This window comes from Chiloscyllium punctatum, chromosome 14 (assembly GCF_047496795.1).
Source record: "Chiloscyllium punctatum isolate Juve2018m chromosome 14, sChiPun1.3, whole genome shotgun sequence".
Classification (NCBI taxonomy): domain Eukaryota; kingdom Metazoa; phylum Chordata; class Chondrichthyes; order Orectolobiformes; family Hemiscylliidae; genus Chiloscyllium; species Chiloscyllium punctatum.
Genome location: NC_092752.1, coordinates 26,837,780 through 26,855,901, shown reverse-complemented (window position 1 = coordinate 26,855,901; position 18,122 = coordinate 26,837,780).

Genomic DNA, 18,122 nt, shown 5'->3' with positions numbered 1-18,122 from the left:
GAAGTCATTTGAGTCTCCTCATTTAGATTATGTATTTCTAAGAGCTGCACTATTACCTTATTTATTAAAGTATCTAACATTCTTCCAAGGACAGAAAGTGGAGTCCCAGGTAGACAATAGAGTGAAGAAGGCATTTTGTACTCTTGCCGTTATTGGTCAGTGCATTGAGTATAGGAATTGGGATGTTACAGCTGTACTGGACATTGGTTAGGTCAGTTTTGGAATACTGCATTCAATTCTGGTCTCCCTGCTAGAGGAATGATGTAGTTAAACTTGAAAGGGTTCAGAGAATATTTATAAAGGTATTGTCGGGGTTGAAGGGTTTGAGCTATAAGAAGAGGCTGAAAAGGATGGGACTATTTTCCCTGGAGCTGAGGAGTGATCTTACAAAGATTTATGAAATCATGAGGGGCATGGATAGGGTGAATAGTCAAGGTCTTTTTCCCAGGGTTGGGGAGTCCAAAACAAGAGGACATAGGTTTAAGATGAGAGGGGAAAGATTTAGAGGAGACGGTAGTGCATTATGGAATGAGCTGCCAGAGGAAGTGTTGAAGTGAGTACAGTTACAACATTTAAAAAGCGTCTGGATGGGTACATGAATAGGAAGGGTTTAGAGGGATATGAGCCAAATGTTACCAAATGGAACTAGATTAATTTAGGATATCTAGTTGACATGGACAAAGTGTCTATTTCCCACTGTACATCTTTATGACTCTATGTGTTACTGTTGCAATGTAGGAAAAACAGCAGTAACCAATTTTTGCACAGTGAAATCCCAGAAGCAACAATATGATAGTGATCAGAATATCTGTATAAATGATGTTGATTGAGGAATGCACCCACTCACACCGAGAATCCCAATGATTCCTAATCTCTCAACCACCTTCACCCCAGCCCAGTACACCTTAATCTCCAGTCCTCTCAACTACGGATTTCCAATCGCACCACCCGATCTCCCACTCTAACCTCCCAACAGCCCACCCTCACATGCCACACATGCTTGTGTACATTGCATTGACGATCTTTTTTTTTATTGGTGGTTTGAAGTGGCTAAAAGCCCTGTCACCATTTGAAAGGCTTCCGTGTACATTTGAACATCTATTGACTATCAAATATATATGTTTCATTTGATTTTAATTTTTAATTGAAATCTTGCTTGGATGGTGCAGAATTGTTCTGTTTTATATTCAGACTTTTACTATTTGACTAAAAAGCCCAGTAGTGCTAAACCATGCCCTCGAGTGGGTTTACCCTTTGTATTTACATCTACTGTGCAGACACAAAGAAAGTCACAGTTGAGTAGATAAGCAACTTATTTGTGTTAATAAATAAATGTGTGCACTGTAAAAAGCTTTAACTGGTGTTTGATTGGCTAGTTTAAATTTTCAGGATAAAATCTAAGGATATAAAATAAATAAAGTCTTTAGTTTAGTAAAGAAAAACTGAATGAAGCTAGCAGTGCAAAACTGTCTAAAGAGCCTTTAATTCCAAAAGTGCAACAATCTGTTAAGCAGCTGTCATGTTTTCTCAGAGGTGGAATGCTACAATGGACCGCAATAAAGCATAATGAAGCATTGAATTAAAAACCAAGAAACACGTCAATCGCCACAAACAAAACATGTGAATAATTGATCACTAAAACACATTGAAGCTTTTGAATCATTTTGACAGTCGCTGTTTTGAGATACTTTAATACTGCAACCTCATTTTGAAGGACAAAGAACTGGGAAATGATTATTTTGTTTTGTATTCAGCAGATTTGGAAAAGCAGCATGTAAAATGAGTTGTTGCTTCAACCACTTACATTTAAGGCACAACATGAGCTCTTATTTGTGTTGGTACATTTTAATATTCTCAATGATTTATCAACTCATAAATTTGAACTAACCATGTGAGAAGGCAGTAAAATATTGTACTTATAGCACTGAGTTCAGGAATTGAAAGAGTGATCCAGTGATGAGCCTTTCTGCTTTTACTGTAACAAAGACTCACCTTTACCTACACCATTTCAGGACCATTATTACTTCTATGTTTTGCTGACACCGTTGCACAGCCTGAATGCTATTCACCAGCACTATTAGATGGGATGCTATCTAATGCTCCAGAATTTTACAAAAAGGTGTAAACAAAAAGAAGCATAATAGAAATGCAGCAAATTAAAATTTATGAAGATAGATGCAAAGTTAGTCACCCGGATTCTCTGCCACACTTGAAAAATGTGAGTGAATCCCTTTTGAGACTTTGAAAACATGCACAGGAGTCATGACTGGCTTTGCCTGGGATCTTCTTTTTATACCTGTAATGCTGGCTTACATGTGTAGTTCTAACTACATAATACAGTGTAGGAGGAGCATAGATGCAAAGGCAGTCTAGTTAGTAGGCCCAGTCTGGTTAGTCGTCAGTTCTGCAGGACAGCAGCCCAGCTGCCAACTGTATTATTATGTCTCTAAACCTCATCCTTCACCCTTACATACATGCTATAATTCCATTCCCTTCTAATCCTCAGATCCTGTACATGCCTCCACATTTATCCTCCATAACCATACACCCAGAATCCACATTGTAGTCCTCAGGAGTCATGCAATAAAAAAAGATACAAGTGAAGATAATTTAAAGCTATAACAATTTAATACAACTATAATTCAAACATCTGTTATTGATATTGCAAAGGAAGAAACTTTGATTGATAAAAAAGCTTATTCCCTTAAGTAGTCATCAAATTGTGTAAACATACAGCTTTTGGAATGATTTAGGAATGACATCATTGGCAGATGGTGTCATTGCAACCTCTTAAACCATCACATAGTCAGTTAGCTCACGTGGCTGGATGGCTGCTTTATAATAAAGGATGATGCCAAAAGCATGGCTTCAATTTCTACACCAGCTGAAGTTACCATGAAGACCCCATCTTATCAAACCCATCTCTCTTCTGAGCCGTGGTAAACCTCAGATTAAAATCACTGTCAGTCAACTCTTGAAGAGAATAATCAGTGTTCCTTTGGAGCTGTGGACAATTTCAATTCACTTAAAGTGCCAACCTGTTCCCTGAACATATGCAGAGCTGTCTATATAGTTTGTTGGAACCCAGCCAAGCATTCATGCCATAAGCTATCAAAACATTAACTTTCAGTTCCAGGCCCTGTTATATTTAGATATATATGGTTTTACTATTTTGAAGCAAATTGCCTGCCAATCATTGGAACAGAGTTGGTGTTAAGCTTTTTCAAAAGTTCAACAGAAGAGCAATTTTATTTCTGAGTAAAAGATATCTGGACATATAAATCTCAGTGCAAAATATGACAGCAGAGTTTGCCAGCATAATTTTCCACAATTTTGAATATTGTTGCACTTCCTCCATTTAAACAAAATGCTGTGTTGCATGTCATCACTGATGTAATACTGGTCCATGTAATAGTTCACTTGACTTTACAGAATAAAGCCCTATGATTAATCACCATGATGAAACATATCTTTATTACAAAACAGCATCTAATAATGACATTTGAATATGTCAAAACATTTAACATTTGCCAGTTAAACTGATCTAATGCAGCTAAGCTTAGATCTAAAGGATGATCCTTTCAAAATAAATAAGGATGTATTTAGATTACATACGTCATCAATAATACTTAACTATTCAGTAAGGTCATTGGCAGAGTTTCTGCACGTTTTCCATTTTCCTGCCCTTTGCTCCATTTTCAATCCATCTACATTGGACCAAAGCAACAAATGAGCAAAGCAAAACAATAAATGTTTAGCTGTGTCTGTAGTTAACTATTAGTATGTAATAAAAATAATTGCAAACATACTGGGAAACATATGGAAAGAAATGCCTATGTGTTCATTTACTACAATGTAACTGGTCTACTGACAATGTTTCTACCTGTTTTTAGTACTTCTATGTGCAATTCTATTAACAATTTTATTTGCGATCTAATATAGCAGCACACCATAGTTTAGGTTGCCAAATGAGTGCTGTGTTAAACCAGTCCACATGGCTGATTACATTATGCAAATGAGTAACAGTAAATAACAAAAAAGTCTATTCTTACATGCTTGGATTATAAATCAATTTCTCTGTTTTTCATATGTATCAATACCTAATGCTCCTAAATAGCCAATGTGATAGAAAGAAAAATCTATTAATTTATGACATTAATATTTCTAACCATTTATTTTGTGTTCTCATAAAAGATGGATTTTTAAAAATTCTTTGCAATTATTGAAGCTTGTTTCTGGACATGTTTTTGAAACTACCTTTGGTTTTGAAAATCCTGGTTAAAAATATCCACTAAAATCTAGTTGAATATGGACATTAACCTGTCCATAAATGTTATTCCACACCTCAGGAGCTGGTGGGACTTGAAACTGGGCATCTCTAATTGAATTGGTTCCATTGTTGGAAATTCAACACTGCTGAAAATCTTTTGAATTTAACTCAATCAGTGATTACTTAGAATAACCGTGGATTTCCTTATTTTAGCAATGTTTCAAATGAGGGTTGGACCGAATGGTCTGTTTCCATGCTGTACATCTCTCTGACTCTATGAGTCTATAAACAATTTGTTTCTTAAATGTCACGTTACGTTTGTACATTGGCAATCAATCAGGCAATAATTTTAAGTTTTGTTGATAATGTAACCTAAGCCAATTTAAATTACCCACTCATTTTATGCTCCATTTAACTTCCCTTCTTTAACGATAATAGGAAAGGAAATTTGTATGTAATGTACAATAAATGTCTATTTTCAATATTACCTACTTGATGCAGTTGCCCAAATTTAAAATGATCCCCTATTTACGAGTAAGGAATTGGGGAATTACTGCATCAGCAACACTGGGCGGTGCAGGAACATTTCAGCATTATGAACATAACAGGTAAATTAGTGCCGGGGATTTTCATTGACTAAAATTCTTTAATTAACTTGCTGAAAGATTATCATCTTATAACCTGGAGCTGAGTTTTTATCTTCCAAAGGAAATGCAAGTTATCTTACAGAATACTGACCTTAGTGTTTTGTTTGTTTAGCTAAAATTTCCTCTGTCTTCCTCATCCCACAGCACTTTTGTTTGGCCTTTTTTTGTGGTTTGGGAAGGCCTGGGGTACATTCATACATGCATCTCTTCCAAGGTTGGCATGTGCATTATAGCGACCAAAAGAAACATGAACCTTCACAGAGTATTTTTGTCTACTGGTGCAGATTTTGGAAGCCCTAACGGCACTGCATTTCCTTTGGAGAATTGGCGATCACTAGAGAAAGCCTCTTAAAAATTCTAAAAGACAAGAATAAATTGTTTTGACACCTTCAGGTGTCACATTTGGATGTTGCATTGCAATGTAGATATGTATTTGAAGTAATGACTCATCATAGGAAGCAGTTTAAGTTGAACATTATATAATTGTTGCAAACTGTTCGAGTGCATTCTGTATTGGAGAAGTTAAAAGTGTGGAAAAATATATTGGAAAACCATGCTTGTCATGTTTGGTTCAGGGATTTAAATGTACAGGTAGCTGCAACTTTGAAAAGCAATCTCCTATTTTGAAAGGAAAACAAATCCAAACATTTGTTTCTCCTCTTTGATTGACAGGCAAGCTGCCTGGAAATGTGGAAGGCACTAATGTCCTTTCAATTTCAGCCTTTGAATGTTTGAAGCTAAGATTTTGATAGCTGTGGCCAATATGAATTCTTGGGTGAGATCCGAAAGTTATTGGTCTGTTGACATAGTTGATCAGCTTATTGCCTACACTGTGTTCGATTTGATTTCAGAGTGCATCGTTTTTTTTTTGACAACTTATTGGTCATTTAGAGGATTGAAAGAATTTTGCAGCATCAATAGCAGTACTTTTGGAAACAAAGGCTTCTGAAATTGTCACAAGTTTATTTTTTTCTTGATTGCATTTAAACCAATTCCTGTTGTTTGACATGGTTCCTGCGAACTGTGCAGAACAACACTGGAAGAGTAGCTATGGAGGTTATAATGAGTTTCAGAGTTGACATGGGGATAAGAGGAGATAGACAAGGATCTTGGAGTGGCATGAGGCAGATGAGGATCTGATAGGACCAAGAAGGGACATGGGGTGCCATTGGGAATCTGAGGTTGAATGCAAAAGAAGGAATGGTGGATGTAGTTGGTTTGAAATGTGGGTTGAGATTTGCAGTGCTTTTAAACAATGTTGAGAGCTGGGCTGCTTTTTCTTAGAACAATGGTGGTCCTTCTAACAAGACCCCTCCACATCTAAACTCCATTGTGCACAGTTGAATCTGTGTGAAAACAAAGAATGTTGGAGAAAAGGTACATAAAAGGTTGGTTCTATATTTCAGGTGGAGGAAAAGCCCACAAGAAAACCTTTGCCATTAACTGTGTTTCTCTCCATACAGATGCTTCTTAATCCACCATAAGAACAGTCTGCTTCTTCTTATCTTTTATGAGATGTGGACATTTTTGGCTAAATTAGCATTTATCGCCCATCCATGATTTTGCTTGAGAAGGTGGTCATTTATTTCAAATTTCTCACATCCCGCAATTTGTTTTACATTTGCATGAATCTGTTTATTTTTGGATTTGGTTTATTTACTTTGCTGCAAATTACAGTGAAAAGTATATTGTGGCCACTCTCTGGCACCATCTTAAAACATAGATAAATGAATCGTAATATAAAATGAGATGGCAGAAAAAATTAAGAAATAAAGAAAAAGTGTTCAACTTTACAAATCTTCTAGTTAAGTGCTCTACCATGGGCCATGGGCCAGACATGTGACCCCACTCTTTATTTAATTGACTTCTAAAGGCTGTTTCCGGTGCTGCCTGATCAGTTCTTTTCATCAATAAAATTGCCAGTGGCCGTTAAAGATAATGAAAGCAATGATCTGTGTGTGGATTAAAGCATTCCTTCCACTTTCTTGTGATTTGTTGATTGAATGTATCTGAAAATTCCCTTTGCTTTGCTTAATAAATGCTGCCTATTGTAAGCAAGGTTAAATATGTTTTTCAGTTTGTAGAGGGTGATGAGGAAATTAGAAGTGACATTATGAATTTTATTTTGGAACAAGGTCCATTATATAGAGTTCTAATATGGTTATATAAAAGTTGCTGCTATAGTTTTGCTACCGGCAGTTCAATAGTGTATGGATAATCGAATTAGTGTCATCACAAAATATTACAATAATCAGTTAACTATATCCTAATAAAGTTCAAATTATTGCTTTATTTAAAGGTGTTATGGTATTGTATCATGTGTCTGGAACATTGGGTATTTGGATTCTTACAATTTATTCTTCATACAATATGGTTTACAGTACCTAATGTAGATGCCATGGATTCGTGAAGCATACAATAATTTCTATTTGCAATAATTAAACTTGCATTTGACAGTGATGATAAAACCTTCTGAGCTTTCACTGGAGAATTTAAATGTTACGGTTCCAAGCTAAAATTGTCAGGTTGATTGGACCTTAATTTAATTCTAAAGTATCTGTTCAAATGTCATTTCGTATCTTCCATGTGACAATTTGCACACTTCACAGGGACATTATGTAATAATTATTCGATACTGATTTGCCTGTCTCTGTAGCCATGGAGGAGGACTGCAGATGCTGGAGATTAGAGCTGAAAATGTGTTGCTGGAAAAGCGCAGCAGGTCAGGCAGCATCCAAGGAACAGGAGAATCGATGTTTCGGGCGTAAGCCCTGAAGGCCAGGCATCATCCAACGAACAGGAGAATCGACGTTTCGGGCATAAGCTCTTTGGGCTTATGCCCGAAACGTCGATTCTCCTGTTCCTTGGATGCTGCCTGACCTGCTGCGCTTTTCCAGCCACACATTTTCAGCTCTGTAGCCATGGATCAAGATAACTTTCCTATTCCCTATTTTGTTGCTTCATTTACTTTTTTTTAATGAATGAATAGAAGGAGATTTTAAAAAGTTATAAGAAAATCCACAGAATCCACAACCCCAGAACAGATGAAATCGGGGCTCATATTTTGATGGATAAAGGAGTAAGGATATGTGAAGCATTTGTAATTTAGCAAGCTTTGACTCCTGGAGCTCCACAAGAATCAATGTTCAAGCCTCAGCAATGTACAATCTGTATTAACAGCTTAGACGAGAAAAACTAGATCCTGTATTTAAGTTTGCTGAAGATGCAAATCCAGGTAAGAATACAAGCTGTGAGGAATACACAAAGTGATGCAGACAAGTTAAGTAAGTGGGCAAGTGGGTGGCAAATGGAGTATAATGAGGAAATGTCAGGTAATGGTTAATTAACACACAACTAATGGGATAGTTGATGAGCATATAATGCAGTTCTGCTCACACAGAATACACAAGCCTGAAGAAGTGATGTGTATCTATTGTTGCTGAGCTAATTCTAGTCGAGTTTTTAAGGGGCTCTCTTTAACTGTACCAAATAGCATTGGGCCCTCTTGGTAATCAAAGCACTTTATAGAACATAGAACTGTACAGCATAGGAACAGACCCTTCGGCCCATGATGTTGTGACGAACATGATACCAAATTAAACTAATCCCTTCTGCCTGCCTTTGGTCAGTATCCCTCCATTCCTTGCATATTCATGCACTTATCTAAAAGTCCCTTAAAGTCACCTATCGTAACTGAGTCCACTATTACTGCTGGCAGCACGTTCCAGACTCCTGCCACTCTCTGTGTAAATAAAACTGCCTCTCAGGTTTCCTTTGAAAGATCCCCCTCTTGCCTTAAGTGCATGACCCCTACTATCAGACATTTCAACTCTGGGAAAAAAAGATTCTAACTGTGAACCCTATCTATGCATCTCATAGTTTTATAGACTTCTATCACGTCTCCCCTCAGGCTTTGCTGCTTAAGAGAAAACAACTTGAGTTCAGCTATCTTTGATTTAGCTTTACCTAGACTTTGATTTGTTTTACCTAATGTAGCTTTAGTCTGGTTGTGACAATTGGCTACCTAAATGGAAGCATGCTCGGAAATGACAATAGGCAAAAATCCGGCAATAATAAATTGGCAGTGAAATAATTTGGGACACTTTGATGTCTTGGAAGGTGCTATATAAATCTAGGTTAGTTTTCTTCTTTTTCCCTTTCGATGATGCAATTTAACTGCTAGCAGCAATCCATGTTAATGAAGAAAGCATGGGCAAGAAAATTATTGTAAAATGTTAAAATTGCTTGAAATTGCAAGCAAGTCACCTTGTATTTTCAATCCATACTTTTTAATCATGTGCATGCTTCTGAATGCTTGCTGTGCATTAAATTTAATGGATGAAAATTGTGGATGGTGCATACACAAATTCCCAATATTCACTCCCAGTGGGTGAGATTCCGTGCCAGGAGTGTACATTTGTAAATGTAGGAAACAAAAATGCACACCATCTGTTTGTGGATGGAAAATAAATAAGCCGACATGAGCAGTTCAGTTCCTCGGATTACCAGAAATGCATTTTGCAAAGTAGCTCATAAACATGGTCAGACTGTTGCTCAAATTTGCTTTGAGATCCATTGGAGCAATAAAAAAGGTCAAAGATAAAATGGTAAGGTAGAAACGGAAATAAAGGTCAAAAGCATTCACATTTGCAAACGGAACATGAACATACTGTAAAATAGTCACCTAATTTATATTTAGCACCATATTACACCAGGGCCAACTATAATCTTCTTCAAATAATTCAATGGATTCTTTTACATTTATCTTGGAGAACAGACAAGGCCTGGTTTAGTATTTCATCAAATTTGCACCTCTGACAGTGTTACATTTCCTGCCGTACTTCACTGAAATGTCAGCCTAGGCTCTGTGTTAAAAGGTTGAACACAACAAAATTGGAGTCTAACAAAACTGAAACCAACAGGAATAAGTGGGAAACCTGCACAAAAGCAAGAAATTTGAAATCAGGCATTTCTTCTCTATGGCTCTCAATGTGAATTGAGTCAGCACTGCATTTTGCTTTTTGATAGTTTAACTCCATGCCGAACCTCTTCCATCAGATGCAAGGAGATTAAAACCAATATTGTTCCATTGGTGACAAAAATAAAAGTTGCTGGAAAAGCTCAGCAGGTCTGAGGGAAGGGTCACTCAATCCAAAACATAACTCTGATTTCTCTCCACAGATGCTGCCAGTCCTGCTAAGCTTTTCTAGCAATTTCTGGTTTTGTTTCTGATTTGTAGCATCCACACTTCCTTTGGTTTTTAAAAAAAGCATTTTGTTGGTTCTTATCTTTATGATGGAATGACACAAACATCACACCATGCATTCCCTCTAAACTTCCTTTGTCGTGTATGGTTTATCTATTTTAATGCATGGTGACTTTGAATTGCTTTTGCATTGCCATGCACAGGCAGTATCTTACATTGAATGACTTGTGAATGGCTTTCATAGCACTTCCTGGATTCAGACACGTTCATAATCAAGAACAGCTTGGAGGGATCATTGCTTTTCAGTGCTCTCATGATAGCCATGCATCTCTCTCTGCTTCAAATATTTATCTATATTTCTCATAATAGCCTTTGCCCGAAGTACTCCCATGGCAAAGCTTCCTGTGCTTCAGCATTCCTCAACATAAGATATTTCTGATAATGTCTCTTGTGACACTCTTAGTATAAAATTTAAATTAATGACCCCTTGCCAATGAGTCCCCGGCTGGAGAAGATACTGTTTCCCCATTCACTGTGCTAGAACTCTTTGTAACTTTAAAAGCTTTGATTAAATCTTCTTTGAGACTAACAGTGTATTTTTTTTCCCTTCTGCAGGAGATGTAGGTAACAGCAGTACAGTTTGGAAAATATGCTGAGAATGGTAAAAAAACAGAATCCCAGCTTTGAGAAAAAAATTCCCAATTTTCCTCTTGAAGCTTCAACAATGATTTTTAAATCTCGTTAATGAGCAGCGATCAATTCATTTCAACATCCCACTGATAAGCAGTGACTACTTTATTTCCATGTATTTGCATTTCTTTATGAGCCAATCTTGTCTCATTTCTGTGCAGCTCCCAATTCTGCTCTTTCCCTTAGAAAAGTGACAGTGTCAATTCCTGACATGAAAGTCAATGTGGTTATGAGACTCACTGCTTCCTTCTTCGGGCCTTTGGACAATTCTGTCTTCACCACTGTTTCCCAGAATGCTCTATGAACACTTCCCTCTTTTATCTTTATACATGGAATTGGGCAACATTGAACCGTGGAATCTCACTGCACCATCATGCCCGCTTTTAGACCAACTCATGCACCTCTTCAGGACTTTGTTTTAGACCTCAGCCACACTCATGAATTGGATGGTTCTGCCAGATCGCTTTGTGTGTGGGGCACATGTACAACTCATGCACCTCTCAAGTATCTTTTTAGGACATTTCTGATGGGTCTTAGCTTCTATTCTTCAGGTTCACTCACTTTTTCACTGACACGGGGACTGTTACATTTTCTGGCTGGAATTTCTTGTCAGTGCAGAGCAAGAGGCATTCATTTACCACTGTTCAGATCAAAGGGTGAGGTGTCATTGTATAGCACTGTGCTCCACCAATATTATGCCTGCAGCATGTACCAGCAGATTAATCAACAAAGCTGCCATTTGTGCTTCAAGCAAATTGTCATGTCTGAACGACCTGGTGTGCCAATCCTTATTGGGGTGCAGGGGGACTATGATCAGTCGGGTGGTGTTACTACAGACAGTCAAGCAGCTGGTCTAATCCCCATCGAGGGGTTGGCAACAATCAGTTAAATGCTTGGCCCTATCAGAATCGTTGCAGTCTGGGACTGGGCTACAGCTTTAGCAGTCTGGATATAACAGTAAAGTAAGATAATTGACTACAATTGATATCAAGATGTACAACAATGATCTTAGAATAGACAAATATAGCTATGAAACTTTCTTTAAGTATGATGGGAAATGTAATCAATACTGTAGGCATGATGAGCTCTGTGGGAACCTTGCTAAAAATATAACTTGTAAAACTTAACATTCTTCCATATTTGAATCAACAGTATTAATGAATAGTTTGCTGACATTGTTTGGCTCACTGTGATAGCAAACATCCCGGGGTTAATCAGAACCTGAAAGGAACATTTGCAGAATATTTACAGACCTGTTTATTGATAAGAGTTAGTAATGTGATTCCTAAGACTGTTAATGACAAATGCAATGTAACCATATCATAATGAAACATGAACATTAAGACTATACATTGTTAGGCTGACTGTACCAAAAATACATGGTTGAGGGGCTGGTGTTGCATGGCTGAGGAGCTGATGTATGGGAGAAGGATTCACATTTTTGGATCATTGGAATCGCTTTTGGGGTAGAAGTGACCTGTACAAGAAGGACGGATTGCACCTAAATTGGAAGGGGACTAATATATTGACAGGGAAATTTGCTCGGGAGGATTTAAACAAGTAAGGTGGGGGTGGGGGTGGGGGGGACCCAGGGAGATAGTGAGGAAAGAGGTCAATCTGAGACTGGTACAGTTGAGAACAGAAGCGAGTCAAACAGTCTGGGCAGGCAGGGATGAGGTAGGACTAATAAATTGAACTGCACTTGTTTCAATGCAAGGGGCCTAAAAGGGTAGGCAGATGAGCTCAGGGCATGGTTAGGAACATAGGACTGAGATATCATAGCAATGACAGAAACATGGCTCAGGGATGGGCAGGACTGGCAGCTTAATATTCCAGGATACAAATGCTACAGGAAAGATAGAAAGGGAGGCAACAGAAGAGGGGGAGTGGCATTTTTGATAAGGGATAGCATTGCAGCTGTGCTGAGGGAGGATATTCCCAGAATACATCCGGGGAAGTTATTTGGGTGAAACTGAGAAATAAGAAAGGGATGATCACCTTATTGGGATTATATTATAGACCCCCCAATAGTCAGAGGGAAATTGAGAAACAAAATTGAAAGGAGATCTCAGCTGTCTGTAAAAATAATAGGGTGGTTATGGAGGGCGATTTTAACTTTCTAGACATAGACTGTGGCTGCCATAGTGTTAAAGGTTTAGATGGAGAGGAATTTCTTAAGTGCGTACAAGACAATTTTCTGATACAGTATGTGGATGTACCTACTAGAGAGCGGTGCAAAATTTGACCTAATCTTGGGAAATAAGGCAGGGCAGGTGACTGAGGTGTCCATGGGGGAGCACTTTGGGGCCAGCAACCATAATTCTATTAGATTTAAAATAGTGATGGAAAAGGATAGACCAGATCTCAAAGTTGAAGTTCTAAATTGGAGAAATGCCAATTTTGATGGTATTAAACAAGAACTTTCAAAAGCTGAGTGGAGGCAGATGTTTGCAGGTAAAGGGACGGCTGGAAAATGGGAAGCCTTCAGATATGACGAGAATACCTAACGAGAATCCAGAGAAAGTATATTCCTGTCAGGATGAAAGGAAAGACTGGTAGATATAGGGAATGATGGATGACTAAAGAAATTGAGTGTTTGGTTAAGAAAAAGAAGGAAGCATATATCAGGTATAGACAGGATAGATCGGGTGAATCCTGAGAAGAGTATAAAGGCAAGTAGGAGTATACTTAAGAGGGAAATCAGGAGGGCAAAAAGGGGACATGAGATAGCTTTGGCAAATAGAATTAAGGAGAATCCAAAGGGCTTTTACAAATACATTAAAGGACAAAAGGGTAATGAGGGAGAGAATAGGGCCCTGAATTCCTGAAGAAGGGATTATGCCTGAAACATCAATTCTCCTGCTTCTCAGATGATGCCTGGCCTGCTGTGTTTTTCCAGCACCACATTTTTCAACTCTGGTCTCCAGCATCTGCAGTCCTCACTTTCTCCGAGAGAATAGGGCTCCTCAAAGATCCACACCGGGTCCCAGCTCCCAGCCCTGCCGAGTTTTCACCATCACTCCAGACCCTCCCCTCACTGAGGACGAACGATCAGTCGTCAGCAAAGGACTCACCTTTATCCCTCTCCGTCCATGCATCAATGAATTTAATACCCATTCTGATGTCAAACACTTCTTCCGCCGACTCTGCCTCCGAGCTTACTTTCATATACAGGACTCCCGCCCACCTTCCGAGGACCCCTTCGCCCACACTGCATCCACCTGGACACCCCGCGCTGGCCTATTACCTGCCCTCGACCTCTTCATTTCCAACTGCCGCGGGGACATTAAACGCCTCGACCTGTCTACCCCCCTTTCCCTACTCCAACCTCTCACACTCACAACGCGCAACCCTCCAATCTCTCTGCTCCAATCCTGACCTCACCATCAAGCCAGTAGATAAAGGGGGCGTAGTGGTAGTCTGGCGCACTGACCTCTACACCGCTGAAGCCAGACGCCAACTTGAAGACACCTCTTCCTACCGCCCCCTCGACCATGACCCCATCCCCTGTCACCAAATCATCATCTCCTAGACCATACAGAACCTCATCACCTCAGGAGATCTCCCACCCACAGCTTCCAACCTCATAGTCCGGGAACCTCACATTGTCCAATTCTACCTCCTTCCTAAGATCCACATGCCTGACCACCCTGGCCGACCCATTGTCTCAGCATGTTCCTGCCCCACTGAACTCATGTCTACCTACCTTGACACTGTCCTATTCTCCCCCTAGTCCAGGAACGCCCCACATACGTTCGAGATACCACTCACGCCCTCCACCTCCTCCAAGACTTCTGTTTCCCCGGCCCTCAATGCTTCATCTTCACCATGGATATCCAATCCCTCTACACCTCCATCCTCCATGACTAGGGCCTCCAAGCCCTCCGTTTCTTCCTCTCCTGACATCCCCAACAGTACTCTTCCACCGACACTCTCATTCGTTTGGCTGAACTGGTCCTGACCCTCAACAATTTCTCCTTTGAATCCTCCCACTTCCTCCAGACCAAAGGAGTAACCATGGGCACCTGGATGGCCCCAGCCAGGCCTGTCTCTTTGTTGGCTAGGTAGAAAAGTCCATCTTCTGTAGTTATACTGGCACCACTCCCCACTTTTTCCTCTGCTACATTGATGACTGCATCGGTGCCACCTTGTGCTCCCGTGAGGAGTTTGAGCAATTCATCAACTTCACCAACACATTCCACCCTGACCTTAAATTTACCTGGACCATCTCTGACACCTCCCTCCCCTTCCTGGACCTCTCCATCTCCATTAATGGTGACCTACTTGACACTGACATTGTTTATAAACCCACTGACTCCTACAACTCCCTGGATTACACCTCTTCCCACCCTACCTCCCGCAAAAATGCCACCCCGTATTCCTAATTACTCCCCATCTGCCATACCTGCTCCCAGGAGGACCAGTTCCACCACAGAACACACCAGATGACCTCCTTCTTTAGAGATCACAATTTCCCTTCCCACATGGTTAAAGATGCCCTCCAACGCATCTTGTCCACATCCCGCACTTCTGCCCTCAGACCCCACCCCTCCAACCCTAACAAGGACAGAACCTCCCTGGTGCTCACCTTCCACCCTACCAACCTTCGCATCGACCAAATCATCTGCCGACATTTCCGCCACCTCCAAACGGACCCCACCACCAGGGATTTATTTCCCTCCCCACCCCTTTCCGCCTTCCGCAAAGACCGTTCCCTCCGTGATTACCTGGCCAGGTCCATGCCCCCCAACAACCCATCCTCCCGTCCTGGCACCTTCCCCTGCCACCGCAGGAATTGCAAAACCTGCACCTACCCCTCCTCCCTCATCTCCATCCAAGGCCCCAAAGGAGCCTTCCCCATCCATCAAAGTTTTACCTGCACATCCACCAATATCATTCATTGTATCCGTTGCTCCCAATGCGGTCTCCTTTACATTGGGGAGACTGGACGCATCCTAGCAGAGCACTTTAGGGAATATGTCTGGGACACCCTCACCAATCAACCTCACTGCCCCGTGGCCCAACATTTCAACTCCCCCTCTCACTCTGCCGAGGACATGCAGGCCCTGGGCCTCCTTCACCGCCGTTCCCTCACCACCTGACACCTGGAGGAAGAGCGCCTCATCTTCCATCTCGGAACACTTCAACCCCAAGGCTTCAATATGGACTTCAACAGTTTCCTCATTTCCCCTTCCCCCACCTCACCCCAGCTCCAAGCTTTCAGCTCAGCACTGTCCCAATGACCTGTTCGACCTGCCTATCTTCCTTTCCACCTATCCACTCCATCCTCCACTCTAACCTATCACCTTTATCCCCTCCCCATTCACCCATTGTACTCTTTGCTGCCTTCCCCCACCCTCCTCCCTGACCTATCACCTCCATCCCCACCCCCATTCACCTATTGTACTCTATGCGACTTTCTCCCCACTCCCACCCCCTCTCATTTATCTCTCCACCCTGCAGGCAGTCTGCCTGTATTCCTGATGAAGGGCTTTTGCCAGAAATGTTGATTTTCCTGCTCCTCAGATGCTGACTGAACTGCTGTGCTTTTCCAACACAACTCTAAGCTAGAATCTGGTTTCCAGCATCTGCAGTCCTTGTTTTTACCCCTCAAAGATCAGCAAGGCAGCTTTTGTGTGGAGCCGTACAAAATGGGGGAGATACTAAATTAGTATTTTGCATCAGTATTTACTGTGGAAAAGGATATGGAAGATATAGACTGTAGGGAAATAGATGGTGACACCTTGCAAAATGTCCAGATTACAGAGGAGGAACTGTTGGATGTCTTGAAACGGGTAAAGATGGATAAATCCCCAGGACCTGATCAGGTGTACCCAAGAATTCTGTGGGAAGCTAGAGAAGTGATTGCTGGGCCTCTTGTTGAGATATTGTATCATTGATAGTCACAGGTGAGGTGCTGGAAGACTGGAGGTTGGCAAACATGGTGCCACTGTTTAAGAAGGGTGGTAGGGACAAGCCAGGGAACTATAGACTAGTGAGCCTGACATCGGTGATGGGCAAGTTGTTCTAGGGAATCCTGAGGGACAGGATGTACATGTATTTGGAAAGGCAAGGACTGATTAGGAATAGTCAACATGGCTTTGTGCATGAGAAATCATGTCTCACAAACTTGATTTGAGTTTTTTGAAGAAGTAACAAAGAGGATTGATGAGGGCAAAGTGGTAGATGTGATATATGTGGACTTCAGTAAGGCATTCGACAAGGTTCCCCATGAGAGACTGATTAGCAAGGTTAGATCTCATGGAACACAGGGAGATCTAGCCATTTGGATACAGAACTGGCTCAAAGGTAGAAGACAGAGAGTGGTTGTGGAGGTTGTTTTTCAGACTGGAGGCCTGTGACCAGTGGAGTGTCACAAGAATCGGTGCTGGGTCCTCTACTTTTTGTCATTTACATAAATGATTTGGATGCAAGCATAAGGGGTACAGTTAGGAAGTTTGCCGATGATACTAAAATTGGAGGTGTAGTGGACAGCGAAGAGGATTACATCAGATTACAACAGGATCTTGATCAGATGGGCCAATGGGCTGAGAATTGGCAAATGAAGTTTAATTCAGATAAATGCGAGGTGCTGCATTTTGGGAAAGCAAATCTTAGCAGGACTTAATTGTCAGGTCCTAGGGAGTGTTGCTGAACAAAGAGACTTTGGCGTACAGGTTCATAGTTCCTTGAAAGTGGAGTCGCAGGTAGATAGGATAGTGAAGAAGGCATTTGGTATGCTTTCCTTTATTGGTCAGAGTATTGAGTACAGGAGTTGGGAGGTCATGTTGCGGCTGTACAGGACATTGGTTAGACCACTATTGGAATATTGTGCGCAACTCTGGTCTCCATCCTATCGGAAAGATGTTGTGAAACTTGAAAGGGTTTACAAGGATGTTGCAAGGGTTGGAGGATTTGAGCTACAGGAAGTGGCTGAACAGGCTGGGGCTGTTTTCCCTGGAGCGTTGGAGGCTGAGGGGTGACCTTAGAAGTTTACGAAATTATGAGGGGCATGGAAAGGATAAATAGACAAAGTCTTTTCCCTGGGGTCAGGGAGTCCAGAACTAGAGGGCATAGGTTTTGGGTGAGAGGGGAAAGATATAAAAGAGACCTAAGGGGCAACTTTTTCACACAGAGGGTGGTACAGGTATAGAATGAGCTGCCAGAGGATGTGGTGGAGGCTGGTACAATTGCAACATTTAAGAGGCATTTGAATCGGAACATGAATAGGAAGGGTTTGGAGGGATATGGGCTGGGTGCTGGCAGGTGGGACTAGATTGGGTTGGGATATCTGGTCAGCATGGACGGG